We start from the raw sequence: 11,503 nt of genomic DNA on the forward strand, positions 1-11,503 counted from the left end.
TTCCATCTTCAGGGGCACCTTCTCCAAAATGCGAAAACCATTCATCATCCTCACATATTTGCACATTGACTAGCTCCTCCTCAGGATCATTATCCTCTGGATTTTCAGCGAAAGCTGGCTCACTCTCTCTATATCCTGCAGTGTCTTCAACAATTACTGGACAATCATCTCCTTCGACCGATGAATCTTTATCAGACTCTTCTGGATTTTTTTCAGCATCTGCAACTTCCTGTTCATCAGCAGAACCTCCTTCTGGTTCATCTGCACGACCTACTCTCTCTTCATCTACACTAGCTACTCTCTCTTTATTAAAGCACACAATTTCCAAACACACATTCGCCGGTTTTTCAACATTGGTAGCCATTTCTCCATCAACATTATCTCTTTCTAAACCCATATTCGTTTCTTCATCAGTTACCCTGCAATGGAAATTCTCTATTCTAAACACAAGTTTTGATTAATCAAAATTCACAAGCAAAGTTCGAAATTACCTCGGAGGATCAGGTTCGGGTTCTGGTTCTCGATTTCTTCGAACTGGAAGCTTCTTTCCGCCTCTTTTCCACATAGTCCTAACCATTGTTGATGAAAAAGCTTGTTTATTCTGAATCGTATCGCCGCTGTAACTCGCCGGAGTCAGGTTTATTGCTTCGCCGGAAATCGCCTTTGGAGCTTTTTAGGGTTCAAACTAATGAAATCCCGATGACAGAAATTAGAACGAGAGTAATACTAACGACGACCGTTTAGAGAGTTAACTGTTGACTTCATTAATCCCTAATTTGCGTGGTCAACGACAACTTGAGGAATTATTTTGCCACTTTGATAATTGGGTATTTTTTTGTGCCGATTGCAATAGTGAAGATTTAATGTGCATTTCTCAGAGAACACGTGCATTAAAACGAAGAAACACGTTTCGTGATCTAAGCAGGTCTTCGATTATCACCACTTGTGACTCAGCTTTTACTGCCGGCGAAACTCCACCTCCACCCATCCGCACCACCGCAACGCTTCATCGACGTAGCCATCCCTGCATCTATATCTTCAACACTAGTCGAACTTCGATTATTATGTTGTACTTCCGCTTGTTCTTCCGCAAATCATCGCCAAAAGAGATGCTGGATTCTTTAATTTCCACCGGAATTAAAACTGGGAATCACTGATCGTCGCCTAAACACATCAGATAAATTCCCCCATCAACTCAAAATCTCTCTCAATAAAAGAGACTTCACCTCATACAAGCCGAAGTTTACATCGGAAAGGGAAGATTGATTCCTCTGATGATTAAAATTTCGAGCATGACCTGTGAAATCAGACCCAAACATTATAGAGAAGCCTGAAAATCCAGAAACTGCAAATGGGCCAACACTAGAAGCAATGGAGGATCGACCATTTGATCTCAAGTCCAATAAGCCCAGCACGTTTGAAGCACGTCATCCGAAGCCGTCAAAGACCTACAATAAAACCTGCAATAACAACATTAAGAAGATAAAGTGTGGTCAACAAAAGCCAGATCATCCAGCTCAGATTATTTCTCTTGGAAATCGATTTATGCCTCTTGAATCTAGTGCTATTACTTATCATTAATCCAGATGTATTCTCTTATATATATCTAGTCGATTGTATGAGTTATGTAAGTTAAAAAGTCATAATAAAAATCATTTCTTTTCAATCTCTTTCTCTCTTTGAGAAAGATTTCATGGTATCAGAGCCATGGAGAGTTCTAATTTGATTCCAGTTCCTGCTGTGACTATTTTACAGTGTGTAACATTAAAGCTCTCCGATAAGAATTATCTCTTATGGAAGCTTCAGTTTGAAAAATTTTTGTCCAGTCAAAAGTTGTTGGGGTTCGTCGACGGAAGCGTACCATGTCCTCCATCAAAAATTCTTGTCCGTGACGGCGACAAGACAGAGGAGCAAGATAATCCAGAATATGGCAAGTGGCTCCACTCTGATCAAATGGTGATGGCGTGGTTGGTTGGATCTCTCTCTGAGAATGCTCTCAAAAGTATCTACGGTCTCAACACTTCACATGAGGTTTGGCTCTCTTTGGCAAAGAAATTTAATCGTATTTCTACTACTAGGAAGCTCGATTTACAAAGAAAAATCCAAACGACTACTAAGAATCAGAAGTCGATGGCTGTTTATCTTGCTGAAATCAAATCCCTATGTGATCAATTAGATTCAATTGGATCACCGATCTCTGAACAAGAGAAAATTTATGGCGTTCTAAATGGCTTAGGGAAGGAATATGAGTCAATTTGTACTGTTATTGAGGATTCAATGGACTCAAACCCTACGATCTGCTTTGAAGATGTGGTATTCAAACTTACTGGATTTGATGATAAGCTCCATGCTTATGAATCTTCTGATGTTACACCTCATCAAGCCTTTTACGCTAACAAAGGAGGATATAACAAAAATTACAACACCAACAGAGGTGGATATTCTCGTGGAAGAGGTGCAAACAGAGGAGGCTTCTACAACAGAGGAGGAAGAAGTTCCTTTTCTACTCATGGTCGTGGTTTTCAACAACAATTCTCCACTGGTGCTAATTCTGATATGCAGACTCGCCCTACATGTCAGATTTGTGGAAAGTTTGGTCATTCTGCTCTTAAATGTTATAAACGGTTTGATCAAGAATATCAGAGTCCCGAGTTGCAGAGTGCCTTTGCTGCAATGAAAGTTTCAGATGGTAACACTTCATCAGGACATGAGTGGTACCCAGATACCGGTGCTACTGCCCATATTACCAACTCCACTGCTTCTCTGCAGACCGCTCAACCTTACACCGGCGATGATTCTGTAATTGTTGGAAATGGGGACTTTCTTCCAATAACTCATATTGGTTCAGCTGTCTTGCCAAGTCTTCAAGGTAATCTCCCTCTTGAGGATGTCTTGGTATGTCCCGGTATTGCAAAATCCTTATTATCAGTGTCTAAGCTAACAGCTGACTATCCTTGTGCTTTTGAATTTGACTCTGATGGTGTCATTGTAAAGGACAAGCAGACAAGACAGCTCCTCACCAAAGGAAGCCGACTTAAAGATCTATATGTGTTGGAGAATTCTCAGTTTTTAGCTTACTACTCTAACAGGCAGCAAGCTACAAGCGATGAGGTGTGGCATCAAAGGCTAGGGCACCCTCATAAAGAGATTCTTCAACAGCTAATAAAGAATAAAGCCATAGTAATAAATAAAACCAGCACACGCCTGTGTGATGCTTGTCAAATGGGAAAGCTTTGCAGATTTCCCTTTTCTTCTTCTGATTTTATTTCTACAAGACCTCTTGAACGTGTTCACTCTGATATTTGGGGTCCTGCACCCATTGTTTCTTCTCAAGGATTCAGATATTATGTTATTTTCATTGATCATTTCTCGAGATTCACCTGGTTTTATCCTCTTCGGTTAAAATCTGGTTTTTTCTCTGTGTTTCTCAACTTCCAACGGATGGTTGAGAATCAGTTTTCACAGAAAATATCTATGTTTCAATCTGATGGAGGAGGTGAGTATACAAGCAACAGATTCGTGAAACATTTAAGTGAATGCGGCATCAAACAACAAATTTCTTGTCCTCACACACCTCAGCAAAACGGTCTTGCTGAACGCAAGCATCGACACTTGATAGAACTTGGACTTTCTATGATGTTTCATAGCAGATCTCCTCAGTACTTGTGGGTGGAAGCTTTCTTTACTGCCAATTTTCTTGCAAATCTTCTTCCCTCTTCGGTTTTGCAAGACAATAAGAGTCCTTATGAACTTCTAATGCAGAAACCGCCAATATATACTGCTTTGAGAGTCTTCGGGTGCACATGTTATCCTTATCTTCGACCATATGCACAGAATAAATTTGATCCCAGATCTCTTCTCTGTGTTTTTCTCGGATATAATGAGAAGTATAAGGGATACAGATGTCTTCATCCTCCAACTGGTCGGGTATATATTAGCAGACATGTGTTATTTTCTGAAAATCACTTTCCTTTCTCTGATGTGTATAAGGACTTTTCTTCAACACCAACTACTCCACTTCTGACTAGCTGGTTCAGGAGTCTTTCTCCAACTGGTGTTTCTGCCACTTCGTCAGATCAGAATTCACCAACTGATGGTTGTATCTCCTCGTCAGGCTCAAGTTCTGCTGCTTCTAGTTCTTCTGAAGGAACCATTTTGCCTCTTGTTTCTTCTACTGTTGAGGAAGGAATGAGTACTGGGTGTACGACAGACTTAGACTCTGTTCCTATAGGCAACAGCTCATTTCCTTCTTCTATCAGGACAGATATACAAGAGACACCGAATTTGACATCTCCTTCACATGAGTCTGTGTCTGCTACTGCTCCTCTTGCGCTTGTGCCTACTGCTGTTCCTCTTGAGCCTGTTATCAGTAACGATGAAGAAATGGTATCTACTTCTGGAGATGGCCTTACTCCATTGGCCGCCACTACTTCTACACACGCTATGACCACCAGATCCAAGGCTGGTATACGAAAACCAAATCCCAAATATGCCTTACACTCCGTAAGAACTAATTATCCTGAACCAAAGACAATCAAAGCTGCACTACAAGATCCAGGTTGGACTAATGCAATGGGTGAAGAGATAGGGACCCTTCATGTTACCGACACTTTTGATCTTGTTCCACCTGTGCCAGGATTTCAACCTCTTGGTTGTAAGTGGGTTTTCAAGACGAAGTTGAATGCTGATGGATCTTTAGATAAGCTTAAAGCGAGACTCGTTGCAAAGGGGTATGAGCAAGAAGAAGGCATTGATTATATAGAGACTTATAGCCCTGTTGTTCGTACTGCAACTGTTCGAGCTATCCTACACGTTGCTGTTATCAACAAATGGGACATAAAACAATTAGATGTCAAAAATGCTTTCTTGCATGGAGACTTGAAAGAAACTGTCTATATGGTCCAACCACCTGGCTTTGAAGATCCAAAAAGGCCAGATCACCTCTGCAAACTTAAGAAAGCTATTTACGGACTTAAACAAGCGCCACGGGCTTGGTTTGACAAGTTCAGTTCTTTTTTGATCAAGTTTGGATTCTTTTGTGCAATTGGTGATGCTTCTCTCTTTGTTTACATTCACGGTTCAGATGTCATGTTTCTCCTGCTGTATGTAGATGACATGATATTGACTGGAAGCAACAAAGACTTGATGCAGAAGCTTTTGAACTCTCTCAATTTGGATTTCATGGTGAAAGATATGGGACAGTTACACTACTTTCTTGGTGTTCAAGCGTTCTTTCATCCCAATGGGCTTTTTTTAAACCAAGAAAAGTATGCAACTGATCTTCTTATAAATGCAGGAATGATTGATTGTGCTCCTGTTGCTACTCCTTTGCCTCTGCAACTCGGGAAAGTTCCTGGCCAACAAGAACTCTTTTCTGATCCTACCTATTTCAGGAGTCTGGCAGGAAAACTGCAATACCTTACTTTAACAAGGCCTGATATTCAGTTCTCTGTGAATTATGTTTGTTATAAAATGCATGCTCCCACCATTGCTGATTTTAATCTCCTCAAACGCATACTGAGATATCTCAAAGGTACAATATCTTTGGGTCTTGATTTGTCTGCAAATACAGATTGTACTTTGCGTGCTTATAGTGACAGTGACTGGGCCGGGTGTCCTGAAACAAGGCGTTCAACAGGCGGTTTATGCACATTTCTTGGTTCCAACATTATTTCTTGGTCGGCCAAGAGACATTCCACTGTTTCTAAGTCCTCCACTGAGGCAGAGTATCGAACTCTCTCAATTGCTGCCTCTGAACTTAAGTGGATCTCTTCCCTGTTGTCTGAGATTGGTGTTCCTCCGCCTGTAACACCAGAAATGTACTGTGATAATCTATCTGCGGTGTGCTTAACAGTGAATCCGGTGATGCACTCTCGTTCCAAGCATTTTGAACTTGATTGGCATTATGTCCGTGAGAGAGTGGCTCTTGGTTCGTTGGTGGTGAAGCATATTCCGGCTGAATATCAGCTTGCTGATATTTTTACTAAGTCTCTGCCCCACCGTGCCTTTGCTGACTTGCGGTTCAAACTTGGCGTTGTTTCTCCACCCACGCCAAGTTTGCGGGGGTGTATAGAGAAGCCTGAAAATCCAGAAACTGCAAATGGGCCAACACTAGAAGCAATGGAGGATCGACCATTTGATCTCAAGTCCAATAAGCCCAGCACGTTTGAAGCACGTCATCCGAAGCCGTCAAAGACCTGCAATAAAACCTGCAATAACAACATTAAGAAGATAAAGTGTGGTCAACAAAAGCCAGATCATCCAGCTCAGATTATTCCTCTTGGAAATCGATTTATGCCTCTTGAATCTAGTGCTAGTACTTGTCATTAATCCAGATGTATTCTCTTATATATATCTAGTCGATTGTATGAGTTATGTAAGTTAAAAAGTCATAATAAAAATCATTTCTTTTCAATCTCTTTCTCTCTTTGAGAAAGATTTCAAACATAAACCTTTGGAATTGGAAATAAAAACTTGCAGAAGATTGAGATCTACACAATAGTAATCAGACCTCTTTTATATATTAGATTATATGTATAAGTATGATCTTTCACAATAGAAGTTATTCTTTCTCTATTAAGCTTGATAATCTTCTGGATGACTCTTGTACCCCTTGTTCTTATTCTTCTTCTTCGGAGACTCATTCTTTCTTTTTATTCTTTTTTGCTTCTTTGTAAGACCGTGAGACTCTTCTCTTGGTGGTGGTTAAATCCTAGTTTCACCCGACCTCTTCTAAAGATCAATCCCATAAACTCACCAAATCGGATTCTTGAAAATTTAAAAGTAAAAAAATGCTCAAAAAAACCTTAAAGTAAACTGATTAAAGGAGGCTTTTTGAAGCCACAATGCTCCTCCATCTATATGAGGGTGTGTTTGGTTTTTCGACGTCCAAAGGTTTCGAATAACAGAAGTATTAGATTCGTTGCACGATTTAACATCGAATTCTGCACTTGGGATTTACGAAATCTAACTATTATACAACACTAGAAGAGAACTCGTGCTATACTACGGGATTATAGACTATCAACTTTTAATTTCTTATATTATTTTATAATTTTTTGATAATTTTAATAATCTTATCCATCCATTGTTTTTTCGAGTTTTTTCATCTAAATCATGATTTCGCGTTAATTTATTAACTTTCTCAAATTACGAATTTTAGGTTTTTTCACACATACACAGACACACACATATATATATATATCACTAATTCCATCTTTTTACTTATATCTTTAATATTTTTTATATTTCTTTATTGTTGTATTATTTTTCTTTTCTCTTTGTCATGTTTTATATTTTAATAATTTGTTATCTTTTCAATTGTTTATTAAACGTTATGTTGGTACTGTAGTTTTCTTCTTATTTTTTTTTATTTTTTAGATATTTAAAACTTGTTTAGCCTATTATTTACAATTTGCCTTCTTGTGCATTGAGATTAAATTATCTTTATTAGTTCAAAATAAAGATTATATCACACTTAAAATCTGAATTATTTTTTATTCATCTGTTTATGATGTTTTAATCTAAATATTAATTTGATTGAACTTATGCTTATGATGTTTTATATCAGATTTAAATTCGATTCAAATTATGCTTATTTAATGTTGGTAACACAGTTGAATTTAAATTAAATAGTTTATATAAGAATTAATAGTTTGGACAGATTTTAAGTTATGTTTTTAATCTTCTAGTTCAACTTTTGATTTCTTTTGTGATTTATTTTCTATTTGTTTTTCCCTTGATGTCCTAGCTGGTAATCTTTCAATTCATTGTGTTTTACCTTTTTCCATTGAAATCTCCATCTATTGATTTTTTTTAATTTTTTTTTCAACTTACTATTTTATGTTTTGTTTTCATATTTTTTAATTCGTTCTATCTATGTTCCACATGCCTCTATAAATTTTATACTTATTTATTACCATATTAATTTTATCATTTTTTTCTCTTTAATTTTGATAATATGTTATTTTTTGATTATTTAATGAATGTTCTTTTGTGTGTGGTGATTTTCTAGCTCTTATATATTTTTTTTTAAAAAACTTATTCTTCAGTTTTTGGAAATTTTTAATTTTATGACTTATTTTTTTTTAATTGCTTTGCGAATAAATTATCTTTATTATTTCAAAATGATGAGTATAACATACAGTGAAAAAAAAACTCCAAATTAAAATCTCATATTGGTTTTTTTTTATTTATACATTTAGAATATTTAAATTTAATATGAATTTAATTTTTATTATTATATGATTTAATATTTTTAACATAATAAAAATGAGATTAAATGGTTGATTTATTTATATTGAAAAATAATTTGTATATGTATTAATAATACGAATAATTGCTAATTTCTTATTGGTTCTCAAATGCTGAGTTGTCAAGTCCTGGAAAGTCCCCTTCATTTTTTATATATTAAACTAGATTTTGCGTCCACGCTACGCGTGGATATTTTGTTAATAAAAATTATATGCAATCAATTATATTTATTAAGATATAAATTTTATATATAGTGATTTAATAATATATTAAAAATATTATAATACTAATATAATATTTTTTAATGTAAATTTTGAGGTTTTAACGGTTTTGTTTTAAATCTATATACAATATGTCATATTTCAAAAACGTATTATTTGGTCAAACATATATAAATTAATATACCCAAATCAACCAATTTTTTTATAAATTAGTCAAATGGTACTTATTACATAATATTGACATGATGATAAAATATTATACATTCACTTCTTTAAATCATGAAGATAATTTTTTTCATCATTTTCTTTTCTTCCAATTATATATGTATTTTTTTTTAAAACAAAATTTAAAATTTAATCTTTATCTTCTCTTGTTTAACCGATACAAATTTTTATTTTGTTATATTAATTTAAAAAACAAACTAATAAATAGAATATTTGCTTTGAGATTAATAACAACTTTAAATTTGAAACCAAAATAATATTTGAATATAAAATAAAAAAAATCATACAAAATTTGTGAATTAAATATATTTTTATCAATTGGTTGTGTAAACATTTAAATAAATTTTCAATGATTATACGTCATTGATTCTAATAAGAATGATTTTTTTTCATCATGTTCATTTTTATTCTTGTTACATCTGTTTTTTTCAACTAATAGATCATATTTATTTATTTCAATGATTTTTGTATGATTATATTCAGTTTCATCATATTCATCTTAATTCTTACAATTATATTTAAGTAGGCAGTCGGTACAATTTAATACATATAAATTTAGAAAAATGAAATAACAAATTGAAATTCTCAAAACTAAAAACTTCTACATTGATCTATTGCAATTCCAAGCCGAATATACAAAATATAATTTTTTCGATCATTTTTGCATAATATATTACATGAGATTATGTAGAAATATGTTTTGCATATGTGAAAAAATTAATATAAATTATAATTATTAGTTATTTAAAATTCTGCATGAAAAGCCTCTAAATCAAGTAACATAAACTTGTGTAAGTAATATATAGTTTATAGATAATAAATTAAATTTATAATTTAAACAGTAATAATGAAGATTTTAATATCATTTTTTTTATTATTAGAGATTTTTTATTCTTTAATTTACTTTCTTAATAGAATTAGGAATTTTTTTTAAATTTACAATATTGATATATACTAATAAAATTTAATTTTTAAATGCTGATGTGGATGCCTTGAAAATAACATAGCTTTAATTTTTATTCATAATAGAATAATTTAGATTTTAATTAACAATTTTTTCTATATTGTTTTGTATTAACAATGTAATTTTATAATTTAAATTTTTTTTTAATTTTAGTTATTGATGTATACTAATAAAATTGATCTTTTAAATCTTATGTGGATGTCTTTAGAGGCATATAACTTCTATATTTATTGTTCTATAAACATATTTTTTGTTAACCATATAATTTTAAATTTTGAAATTTTTTCTAATTTTAAATATAGATGTAGACCAATCAAATTGAACTTTTACATCATATGTGAACATTCTTAGAGGCATATAGCTTTTTTTTTGTTTAATAATAGATTTAGAAATCAAAGCTGGAAGATCCCGCACGAGGCAAGTAATTATGGTCTCTCCTTGTTTTTAGGCTTACCAAATGTATTCGCATGCTGCTTAGTCAGCTAATTGTTACCTTTTTGGTTATTAAAACCTCATCAGATGCCATGTTATTTCAAAAATCTTCCTCAGATACCTCAATCTTCGGCTTAATGACAGAACTTCTTTCTCTATTTTCAGTGCTTCGTTTTTCAAAAGTGTCATGATTTTGGTCTCGCTTCCTTGTTTTTGAGGCTTACCCAATGTATTTGGATGCTTCTTGGTCACCTAATTGTTACATTTGTGCTTAATGTTAGGTTGTTAAAACTGTATCAGATGTCATGTTATTTCAAAAATCTTCCTCAAATACCTTAATCTCCTTCGTCTTAATGACGGAACCTCTTTCTCTATTTTCAGTGCTTTGTTTTTTAAAAGTGTCGAGTATCAATCACTTGACATGTTTCTCGGATTGCTTTAAATTTATAATTCTTCTTAAATTCGGTGGCCAAGCTTATTTTTCGGTCTCCTTTTCGATATTAAAGCAGTTTGTAATGGCTTAGTTTATATCTCGTTTCCTTATATTCTTTGTAATTTAGCTAATAGTTAAACTTATAGTTTAGCCAAGTTGGTTATTTTACGTTGTAATGTCTCATTTTTTTGTGAAACCTAACTCTACTTTTTTTGTTTTTTTGTTTTAATTTGAAATGGTTGTACACACAGAAAAAAACTTAAAAATTATTATAGTAATGTGACAAAAATTTGGATACTAATGTAAGAATCTCTAAATATGTGTGTATACATCTAATTTAAATTTAAAATTTTCTATTTTAATATTATTTATTTTAGTTTTTTATTGTTAACAAAAAATTTATATATAATTTCTTTATCTTTCATAATTTTTAAAAATAATAATGGAATTTGAAAAAAATTAATTTTCAATGTTGAGGTGGACCAATTAAAAAATTATATAGAATTTTTTTATTCAGCAATAATTAGAATTTGTAAATTTATTTATTTAGCAATAACATTAAAAATTTGTAAACTTTCCTTATTTTTGATTATTGATGTGGATCAATAAAATTGCCCTTTTTATTCCTATGTGGATGTGGACACTCTTAGAAGCATTTAGCTTCAATTTTTATTAGTATATAAGATTATATGCATAATTATGATCTTCCACAATAAAGTTATTCTTTCTCTAGTAAGCTTAATAATCTTCGGGGGTGACTCTTGTACTTCCTTCTCCTTGTTGTTCTTCTTCTTCAGAGACTCATTCTTTCCTTTTATTCTTTTCTGCTTCTTTGTAAGACCGTGAGACTCTTCTCTTGGTGGTGGTTAAATCCTAGTTTCATCCGACCTCTTCTAAAGATCAATCCCATTAACTCACCGAATCGGATTCTTGTATTGGTTTCTCCATCTAGATGTCAAATACTAGTCGGATACA

Source organism: Eutrema salsugineum, unplaced genomic scaffold, assembly GCF_000478725.1.
Source record: "Eutrema salsugineum unplaced genomic scaffold, Eutsalg1_0 scaffold_15, whole genome shotgun sequence".
NCBI lineage: Eukaryota > Viridiplantae > Streptophyta > Magnoliopsida > Brassicales > Brassicaceae > Eutrema > Eutrema salsugineum.